Source organism: Manacus candei, unplaced genomic scaffold (genome assembly GCF_025592945.1).
Source record: "Manacus candei isolate 608988 ecotype Guabito, Panama unplaced genomic scaffold, ASM2559294v1 h1tg000047l, whole genome shotgun sequence".
Taxonomy (NCBI): Eukaryota; Metazoa; Chordata; class Aves; order Passeriformes; family Pipridae; genus Manacus; species Manacus candei.
The window spans coordinates 3259968-3270555 of NW_026138095.1; positions in this window are offsets into that span (position 1 = coordinate 3259968).

The following is a 10588-nucleotide window of genomic DNA, read 5'->3' on the forward strand; positions in this document are numbered from 1 at the left end:
ATGGATCTTATATTCTCAGTCCTTCTTGGAAGGGAGATCTTCAGGATCCCCAAAGTCGCTGATGCTCAGAGGCACAAGGGCTGTCCCATTTTCCCCCACACTATGGAGTCATTTTGTGGGTTAATCCTGTGCAGCATCAGGAGATGTGCCTGTCCCCGAGTGGAATTTTCTTTGGTACTGATTAAATAGAGAATTATTCATTTTATAAATGAAAATGATTGCCTACATAAGCAGAAGAAATTAAAAAAAAAAAACTTCATGCCTTCCCCGAGGCCCCAGAAGGTTTAGCAGAGTCTAGGGGCGAATTAGAAAAGTAATTATTTTCATTCATTGGAGAGATTGTCATCATGTGGCTGCATTTGTGAGCCTGGGAGTTCACACATTCACCCAGTGAGCACAAAAAGGACAGGACTGCCAAAAGCAATCTGTCAAAGTGTTTGCTGTTGGTCCAGTAAATGCTGGGTTTTGGTAGGATAAGGTGGTGTTTAGTAAAGCACGGGCAGCAATGGTTGTGCCTCCAGGTGCTGTTCTATCCCTCCAAACGTTTGGCAGCAGCTCTCACTACGGCTCTGAGCCTTTTTTAATGTTACCACACTTTCATGGACTGTGGAGAAACTTCTCCAGAGCCTCTGGTGCAGTGGTGTGGGCGAGGCAGCGGGGTGAGCTGTGAGCCCAGTGACACCAGTAAATAATGTAGCACCCCCTTAGGACACCTACTCAGCATTTAATTACCTCTTCCAGTCACCTGGCATGGTCTCACCCCACATTAATCTCTGTTACCCCACATCCTTTCTCCCTGAGGGACACTGCTCAGTCCCCTCCTTCAGTCTCTCTCCCACCCATTTCAGCGACGGCCTCTCGCTGTGTTCCCTCTGTGTCTGGTGCTTTGATTGCAATAAATAAAAAGCAGAGTTTGAGGATAAGCAACCAATTAAATTAGAAGTTTTACCCTTAAGACTGAAGTCCTTAAATTCACCCGGTGGGATGAACCAAGCTGCTCCCATACCCGTGGGAAGGTGACTGCTTGTCTGACACTGCACAGAGAATGCTTTGCACTTAGAGGCAAAAAAAAGTTATTTTGCATGAATGACTAACTAGTGTCAGACTCTTTGTGCATGTGGCTGTGTCTCCTTGTACTAGAGCATTAGAATGAGTTACTGGGATTAAGGGTTAAAGCCTGATCCAGGAGCAGTTCCCTGCTCCAGATGCTGCTCAGGGCTGAAGCTTTTTCTGTCCCTGCCATCAGCCTCCCACACACACATCCACCCTGCAGCCTGAGTGCTGTGTGGAGTTCATGGCACGGGGAGGGGTGAATGGGAACTGCAGGAGTGGCACATGGGAGGTGAGAGAACCCCTGGCCCAGGGAAGGCTGGTTGGGAAGATGGGTGCTCTGAGATTTTCTCAGGGAACTCCCAGGAGCCACGCTTCCCCTCTGTGGGGTTTTTAAAACAAATCCCCTTTCTGTAAGCCCAGAGAGGCATTTTGTGGTCTGTGTATCTTCCTCTCTGCCAGCATCCCTCTCCCACCCCGTGACTGTGCCTGTTCACTCTCACACGGTGCCACTCCCATGGTGTGATGGGGCCCTGGTGGGAACAAGCTCCATTTGCCCCTCAGTAGTGTCCTGAAAACCCTTAATGAATCATGAGCTATGGATGCAGGAGGTTCATTAGAGACCAATCACAAGCAGTAATTAAGTAGCCAGGAGTAACAAGGCTGTGCTGGGTCTTGCTCTCCCTCAGCTGCTGCTGGAACAGCTTGAGGCTCCGGAGCCCTTTCTTGCCCAGCAGAAAAAATATGATTTTTATATAAATTTATATACAGATATCGATGAACTGTCCTCCAGTGCTGCTCCCCTTGCAGCTGTGTTGGCAGTGGGCACAAGGAGTCTCTGCAAAGGTTCAGGTGAGGCACAAGACCCCGTGTGGCAGTAACCCCTCTGAGCAGAGGTGCAGACCGAGAGCCCTGCTGAGCTGTTCTGGCTGCTGGTGAAGCTTCTGCTGAGGTGAGATGAGGTTTGGGCAGGTGTTTTGGGGCAACCTGGTCCTGCTCTGGCCCAGGAGGGTGGCATGGAGCTGTTGGTCAGGTAGGCAGGGGGAGACCAAATCCTTATACCTGGGGAAGTCCCAGATGAGCCTCAGTGTTGCATCATCTGGACACGGGGTTGAAGACCCATGCTCTTAGCTTCAAGCAGACAGGACCCAAAGGTATTTTATTAGGGCTCCAGAGTTTATTAATGTTTCAGCCACATGCCAGTATGGCAGGGTAAGGAGCTGACTCGGGCATGGTGTCTGCAGCTCACGGTGCTCTGCTCTCGAGTCCTTGTGTTGCATTATTAATACTATTTGTCAAGGCTGTGTATTCATTTTCCCAAATGTGAGCTGGCCCCATGGGCTATTCAAGGTGTGCTAAGAAATTAAATAGTCTTATTTCTCCCTGCTGATACCTTGTTAGCTGTGCAGAGCTGGTGTGTCTGTGCTGGGGATGCTGTGTGAACAGGCAAAATATTCACCTGAGTAAATATTCCTCCACTAATGAGAAGTAGCTGAGAGATATTTATTTTCTTCTTCTTCCTTATGAGATTTATTTGTTCCCTTCCTAATTTTTTCCCCAAATTTACAGTCAAACCTAACTAGAAAAAGCAGCATTTTTCTCATCCACTTTTGGGGCTCCTGGTGGGATGTCCTTCACCCCACTGCAGCACCCCTTGTTCCACCAGCTCTCTCCAAGAACCACATCAGCTCTTTAACTTTTCTTTCTGCAGACTGGCTGCACCCCAGCTGTCCTGGACACAGGAAAGCTGTGATTCCTGGGTAGGGAGCAGGGTGTCCCCAGCACCCTGGCTGCTCCATGGGTGCCACCTCACATGCCCCACCATGGCCAGGGTGCTCCACTGACCTTTCCTCCCTGCACCGCAGGGTTTCTGTCTATAGTGATTGTGTGGATGTCAAATCCCACCCTGTTCCCATGGATACAGTGGAATGTAGAGAGGGAAGAGCTGCCTCTTTGCTTTATCTTCATGTGGGGTTTTATATACCTCGGATTTTGGGTTGCAGTGTCCTCGGTGGGCAGTGGTTATAACAGGCAGGAAATGGCTGCAGTGATCACCCCATGAGTCTTTAATTGCAAGCCAGTTCCCCAGATTTAACCCTTCTTCTTTTCACACCACTTTATCTTTGACCCTCTGGTCAAATCAATCTTCTAGTCAACTTTGTAGAAGAAAGATTCTACTTTTATTATTATTATTATTATTATTATTATTATTATCACAATTTGCAACCCAGGAAAGCACCATTTCAACCAGAAAAATTAGCCCCACTCAACTGTGTTGCCAGATTCTACCCCAAGGGTTGGATTTGAGGAATACATTGCCTCTAACTGGATGTTTTCAAGTCTTGAGCAGTTTGTACCATGTGTTCTGCAGGCTTTGTCCAGCATTTTTAATCAAACCACTGCAGAACTCCCTAAGCCTCACCCCTCTCTCCATTTCCAGTGAAAGGAGAAGTATTCACACACAAATAGTGATTAATATGCCTTGAAAATACACAGCACCAGCAGCCAAGGTTATTCCCCAGTAACCCATCGTTTTTGTCATGGGCTCTGGATAAATCTGGCTGTGCTGACATGCAGCTGCTTTTAATCTTCAGTGTTAGGGCAGTGTGAATTCATTTCTCTTAGAGGCAAGCCAGGTGTGACAGGGGTGCAGAGAAGATGTTCAGTGGCTTGGGCTCGTTCAGGTTTGCAGTTCCTTCAACTGAGGCTGATGCAGCTCCATCTGCCCAAAGGGCTGCGACAGCCGGCACGGTGGGTACTGCCTGAACAGCTCATTTTGGAACAAAGTCACTATTACCCCAGCTCATCCCAACTAGCACCTCTAAATCTGCATGTGGACAAATCCCCAGGCCCGAGATTCAGCTTTGCTGCTAATCAACAAAGTATGCAGGCACGTGCCAAAATCCCTTGGACTCTCGGAAGCAAAATTAAGCCCGAGCGAAGCTCTGCTGAACAAGAGCTGTCTTTGTTTAATAACACCTGGGAGTGGGTTTTAGTGATAGGGGAGGTGGAAGGCACAAAAGAGGAGATAGTACAGAGACGTGACCGTAAATTTATTATTTTCCTCTAGTGATAACATCTTTAATGAGGTGTGTGTTCACAGAAACATAACCCTGAGGTTCTCGCATCTGTCTGGCATCCTGACATGTGCCAGCATCCCGCTGCAACCGCAGGGGAAGAGCTGCCAAGGAAGCTGAAAGGTGTTATTTAATTAATAACAGCTAATTTGAATAAATACCAAAGTGTCACTCAGCTGCTCGGGGGGGGGGGGGGGGGGGAGGGGTGATTTCACCTCTGTGGGAAAGGGGACACGGTCGGTGTCACACACAAGTGCAAGGAGCAGCCGTGTCTGTCATGTCGGTGCAGGTCAGATCCTGCTCATTTCTTTATATTTAATAAGTAAATCTCTGGTATTCAGGTTCAGCATAATTGGGTGCTCTGTAGGCCTTAATGCTGGTTTAATCTGCCTCCAGCTCAGCTCATCAAAGGCTGCTGAAGTGAAGGGATAAGAAAAGAATCCGTGGCCCTTGCAGAGGCTGCGTAGTGCCCAGCCAACATCTGACACTGAAATTATATGGCTTGTAAAGCTGTCTTGTTTCAATGCTAAATAAGCTCAAACATCCGAGTGAAAGCTCTTGTTTATCCTTGAAAAGCAAACTGTGCTTTATTTTAGCAGAAATTACAGGGTCTGTTTCTTGACAGAGCATCCCCAGTTCCTGCTGGGCTTAACAAACTTCAGAATGACCCCTGTTTTTCCAGGACAATAGGATTATATATTATTTAGTATTATTGCTCATAATTTAGATAAACAGATGCCTCTCCAGCAGTGCAGAACACATATATCTGAAATCCCCATCAAATTATTTATTTCCATATAAATTATGTACTGTCAAAACTGCTCTACTGATCTGAAGGTTAAAGGCTTCATCACAGAAATGCAGCAGCTCCCCTTCATCTCAATCAGAATGGGATTATTTACAGAAAAAAGCATCCTGGTGGCTGTGGATTTCCTATTGATCTGCTTCAGCAGCTCTGTCTGACTGGGAACAGCTGAAATACATGAAATAAAAACACAAACCTACAGTTGTTTTATCTTCCCATAAAAAGTAGGTCATATTCCCAACTGAGCTGTATTTTATTCATGTAAATACATTTTTACAATTAAAAATGCAACAAAAACTATGTTCATGTCAACAGAGCTGAGCCTGGTGAAACTGGGTTAGGGCTGATGCCTGGGCTTCCTCAGGCAAAGCCTTGCTGATGATGGGGCAGGTCCCTCCTGCCTCTGCCATGGGGTGGGACCCCAAAACACCTGTTTTGGAGCAGGAAAGTGAAGCAGGAGAGGAGTGAAAGCGCTTAAAGCTCTCCAGATTGAGCTCCATATAGGAATAATTATGGCTGCTATTTTAAGAAGCTGTTTAATAACGTTAAACCGATGACAGGCTGAGATTATAACACTTGCCACCTCCGCGCTCCTGGGGGCTTTTTCTTCCCCACTCCCACCCCCCTCCCAGTCAGTTCTGGTATATTTGCATTTTTTCCAAGCCAATTATCGTGCTCCAAAGGCTCTTGAGCAAGCTGGGAATGGCTTCGCACGAGAGGAGAGTACAAGGCATTGAAGTACAACAGCAAAGTCATTAGCTCCTCTCCTGGTGGGCACCTGGAGCGTGTTCAGCTGCAACATCCACGTTGTCACCTGGTCCTGGAAAATATCTGGGGGCAAATCAGAGCTTCTTCTGGGGCTGAGAGGTCGCCCCACAGGTACCACCCTGTGCTGTGACCCGTGGCATGTCTGGGCCTGCACCCTCTGGGTAAACACGTCTCTGTCCCAGTATTCCTATTTATAAAACAGAAACTGTATTCTTAATTGGCATATTGGTACTTTGGGACCTTTGCATACCCTTAGTATGCACACAGATAATTAATGATGGTCTTTTGGAGGTTTAATGTCGCGTTTGTGTGCGTGGTGATGAGCAATGAGCTCCTTTTTGCTCCCTCCCCAGTGCAGGGCTGTGTGTTACCCTGCAACAGAAATTGGAGCTGCTTAAAGAAACTGCCCTAAGAGGGTTGTCAGGGCTGTCTTAGGGACCTGCACCGCCAGAAAATTAAAGCCTGAAACAGAGGCAGAAGGAAAAAAAGAGCTAGAAAGGATGGGGTTTTCTACCCTATTTTCCTATTTGTTCTGGTGCTTCATTTTTAATAAGAGCCAAAAAAAAAAACAACAGGACTTGGGTCCAGCTGGCTGTTGTTTGAGAAGGAAGGTGGGAAGGTGGTGTCCTGGAGGTCCCAAAGAGGGGTGTGTGGGCTCAGGTCAGCACCTCCTCTACAGCCATCACTGGGCCATTAATGGTGTAAAGAAACTTTACTCCAGGCAGGTTCTGTGCAAGGAGCTGCAGTGAAAGCTGGGATAAAACCTGCTTGTCCTGCAGATTCAGGACACAGGGTCTCCTGCCTGCCCAGCTGGGCTCCATGGAGGAAACAGGATCTCAGCATGACCCCAGTGCTCCCTCCCAGTTTTCAGCACTGAAAATCCATTACATTTGTTTTTTCACTTGCAAAACAACAACAAGAGCAATGATAATTATAATAAATAGGAATAATTTGAATAGTATTAAATACTTTGAATAACATCAAATAATAGCCACTGGAGAATCTCCCCCCCCCATTCTTCCTTCATGAAAGACACAAGTTCATCATTAATCCTAGAGACAGAAAAGCTGGAAACCAGAGGATTTAAAATGTGGATTTGTGAACATTTTCTTGTTCTTTTCCTTTTTCTTTTTCCTTTTTTTCTTTTTTTTTTTTAACTTACAAATCTTGCAGCAGGAGGAGCGTGTGGAGCAGTTTCCACCCTGAACTGCTCATCATTGGGATGCTGAAACGCTGAGCTCCAGAGGGACTTTTTAATATTTAATTTTTTTTTTTTCCTCCACTTAAGAGAAAATGGCTTTTTAGGGGCTGGAGGGGTCTGGAGCCGGGGGGACACTGGGGCTGGGGGGGTCTGGGGGACACAGAGGGGATCCCGCTCCCCGCCGCCGCGCCGCAGCCCCCGCCGCTGGTTTCGCAGCACCCTCTCCTGCTCCTACAGCGAAACAGCAGCCGGGAAGGCTGGGAGTCTCCCAAAAATTGCACTTTTTTCCATCTCCAGTGATCCTATAAAAGCTTCTCAATGACCCTGAGCCCCACTGTTCATTTTTGGGAACACAGTCTGCTGGAAACGCAGCTGAAATTCTTCCCGGAGAGGCAACGAGGCGGGGGCTGCCCTCTGGAAATGATGCTGCTCCTGTGGAAAGTTTGGGGTTTGGTTTTTATTTCAAAAAGTAAAAGCAGAGCTCAGAGTCTTCACTCAGGTGTAACTCCCATAGGCTGTCCGGATTTTTACAGAGAAAAAATATTAAAAAAAAAAAATCAAACAAAAAAACCTCCCAACAACAACAACAAAAAATGAGAAAACAAACACTGGGGTAGGCTTAGATTTAAAACAGGTATATTTTAATATATATTACATATATACATACATATGTATTTTAAAAAATACTGTTTAAGGGAAAAAAGGAATAATTAATATGGGCAAAGGAGTGTAAAGTCACTCAGCTGGTGACTGATGGACCTGGTTTCTGATGGACCTGTGGGTGGATTCTCTGATGAGCCCCTGAGTGTACTCTTTGATATCTGGTGGAGTTGCATTCCTGCATCCTCCTCCTCCAGGAAGGGCATTAGCAGCTTCATCCTCTTTCATTCATCTGTTTGCAGTGACTTTGTGGCAGTCTTGTGTTGTTCCAGCTTGGATCCTCCATCAAACTGAAACAGCTCAGAAGTTCAAAAGGTGCAGAGGGAGAGACTGACAGGTCTCTGTGCCAGGACTGACCAGTCATGGAATGTTACGGGCATGGAGCATTGCAGACGGATTTCACAGAACAGGTTTTCTTAGAAAGGAATGGTACAAAAAGAAAAAGAAAGCTGAAAGCTTTGTGAATTCTTAGCACCCAGGGAAAATGCTGTGAAAGGGAGCACAACATGAGAGGGCAGAATGAAGGACCTCTGAAGTGCCACTTTAGTGCTGTGATGGAAGATGCAGCACCTTCGAGCAGACAAAGCCAACCAAGAGTGTGGGCTTGGAAAAAGGAAGCAGAAAGCACAGAAGCAAAGGAACCACTTAAGCCAGCCTGGAGCAGAGGAGGGAAGAAGGGCAGCACCCAGTCCTGCTCTGGTGGTGGCACAAAAAAGGAATCAGGAACTTTCTGCAGAACCACGTCAAAGCCATAGCAGCAAATATCCAGGTAAGAACTTTCCTGCTAGCCTAGGAACCCACTGGTGGGGGTCTCACCCACTCTGGCATGGCTTCCCCTCCCTCCTGCCCCCACGGGGAGCATCTTGGAGCTGGATAATTGGTTTTGTTCTGCATTTTCAGCTCACTGGGGGCTCTGGGTACCAGGTGTGGCAGGAAAGCCTGGCTGCCACACAGACTGCAGGTGTCAGGACCCGGTTGCCAGATGTTGTCACGTGGGATTGCTGAAGATTTCAGTGTACCCAGACTTTCTACTCCGTGGAAATGCTGCATTTATGACATTCAAAGAAAGGTATCACACTCCTGCCTTCGCTTAGATGTTGAGGATGCTCAGTGTTTGCACTGTTGGATACAGCAAAGCAGAATGGAAACAGATGCTCCAAAGGAGAAAGAGCCTTCCATGGGGAATATCCTGCCCTTCTCTAGGTCCATAGCTCCAGGACAAGAACTTTATCATATAATAATGGAACAGTTTTTATTCTAGCAAAAAGTTGTGTCAATAAACACCTCTTTGGTGTGATTTCTGGCAGCTGAGCTTTGATTTGCATGGCCTCTGCAGCTACCTCGGGGACACCGCTCCACATAGCACATGGATTTTTGCTGATAAGAATTGAATGCCTCAGTATGGACACAATTGACCCCTTGGTAAATGCTGCTCTAATAAGAGCTGCCTTGCATCAGCCAGGCTGCAGCTCTGCAGATAAAGGTGGGTTGTTCCTGTTAACCATGAACAGCCCAGAGAGGGGGATGAAGAAATGACCTGGCCAAGTTACCTGTCAAAGGCTGGAGGAGGGGAGATGGGTCAGAAAATGTCCATCATGTATAACAGCAGATCCTCCTGCATCCCACAGCAGCTCACTGAGGACCAGAGGGTGGCAGGAGGAGAGAGCTCAAAAAATTCCTTATAAACTAAGGATGTGCAGAGACCAAGGATCCCCCTGGGTTTATCTGTTATTATTTTGAAAAGAAAAAAAATGAAAGTGGTTTTATTATTAAAAGAGCCCATCTGAGGAAGCCAGAGACCTCCTCAATATCTGCTTGCATTATTAAAGGGAATGAATCATTAAATGCACCTCGAGATGCAATCATGGGTATCAGGATAAATCAATCCCCCAGAAGAAGAAGCATCAGCTGAGGATCTTATTTGCAACTGCTCTTCAGAGCAATTTCGAGGTGTGCAGGTCAGTGCTGCAGGAGGGCACCTGGTTCCCTGAACATCAATAACCCCCTGCAGCACTTGGAAGCACACAGATCTCAGGCCATGGGGAAAGCTGCTGTTCTCTGTGCATCCATGGAGGAGCCTGGAGCTGCCTTTGGGAGAAACAGCATCCTCTCTTTGTAATGGTGCTAAAGGAAAGAAAAAAAACACCACAAGCCTCAACTCTCAGCAATAAGAGAATTAGCATGACAGATGGCTTGAAGAAAAAGAAAGACTATCTCGGGTTCTGGGATTTGTGCTGACGGAGCCGCAGAAAGGAACTATTGCAATTAGCATTTGTGCACAGTAATTGAGGAGCATTGAGACTTCCAACCCAATTTGCCACAATTGTCGAGCATTCATTGTTCTTGATTTAATTTTTTTTTTTTTTTTCAATTTTCCCTTCAGTCACAAGTCTGGGGACAGACAAAAATGCCACTTTGGGTTTTGCCTTCCTGCATCTTCCCGGGAAGGCACGTGGAGCTGTGCCGAGCTGCTCTCTGGGCTGCATCCCATCGGCAAAGGTAGCACAGCTTCCCTGGCTACCCGGGGTTATTCCTGCCTGGTCAAGCAAGTCCATCACTAAGTAAACACTGTGATTCATCAATATGGCCAAAGGCAGCCGAGTCTGGAGCCGTATGGCCTCGTGCAGCTGTCACTGTGCATCGCTGTAATGCAGAGCCAGCCCGGGCTTTCTCGGGAAGGGAATTCCAATCACCGTCCGATGTACCTGGAGGAGATGCCTCTCAGCACACGTGCTGGAAGCCATGGCCCTGGCACCCATCATTTATCTGTCTCCTTCTGTTTGGAAATCAGCCTTGAAATGCCAGTGCTTTTCCTGCTAACAAAGTTTCCAGGCTGTGGCTGCGCCCGGGGCTCCGGCACAGGGATGTGGGAGTGGAGATGGGCCCCGAACTGCAAAAACTCCTCTCACCGCTCCCCACCTGCCAGACCTGCCCACGGAAAAATGGGAATATGCTCTCCCATGAAAGTTATACCCTTTCAGGGACAGAAGGTGGCAGACGAGCTTGCTCGGAGCGCCTGGAGAAGTG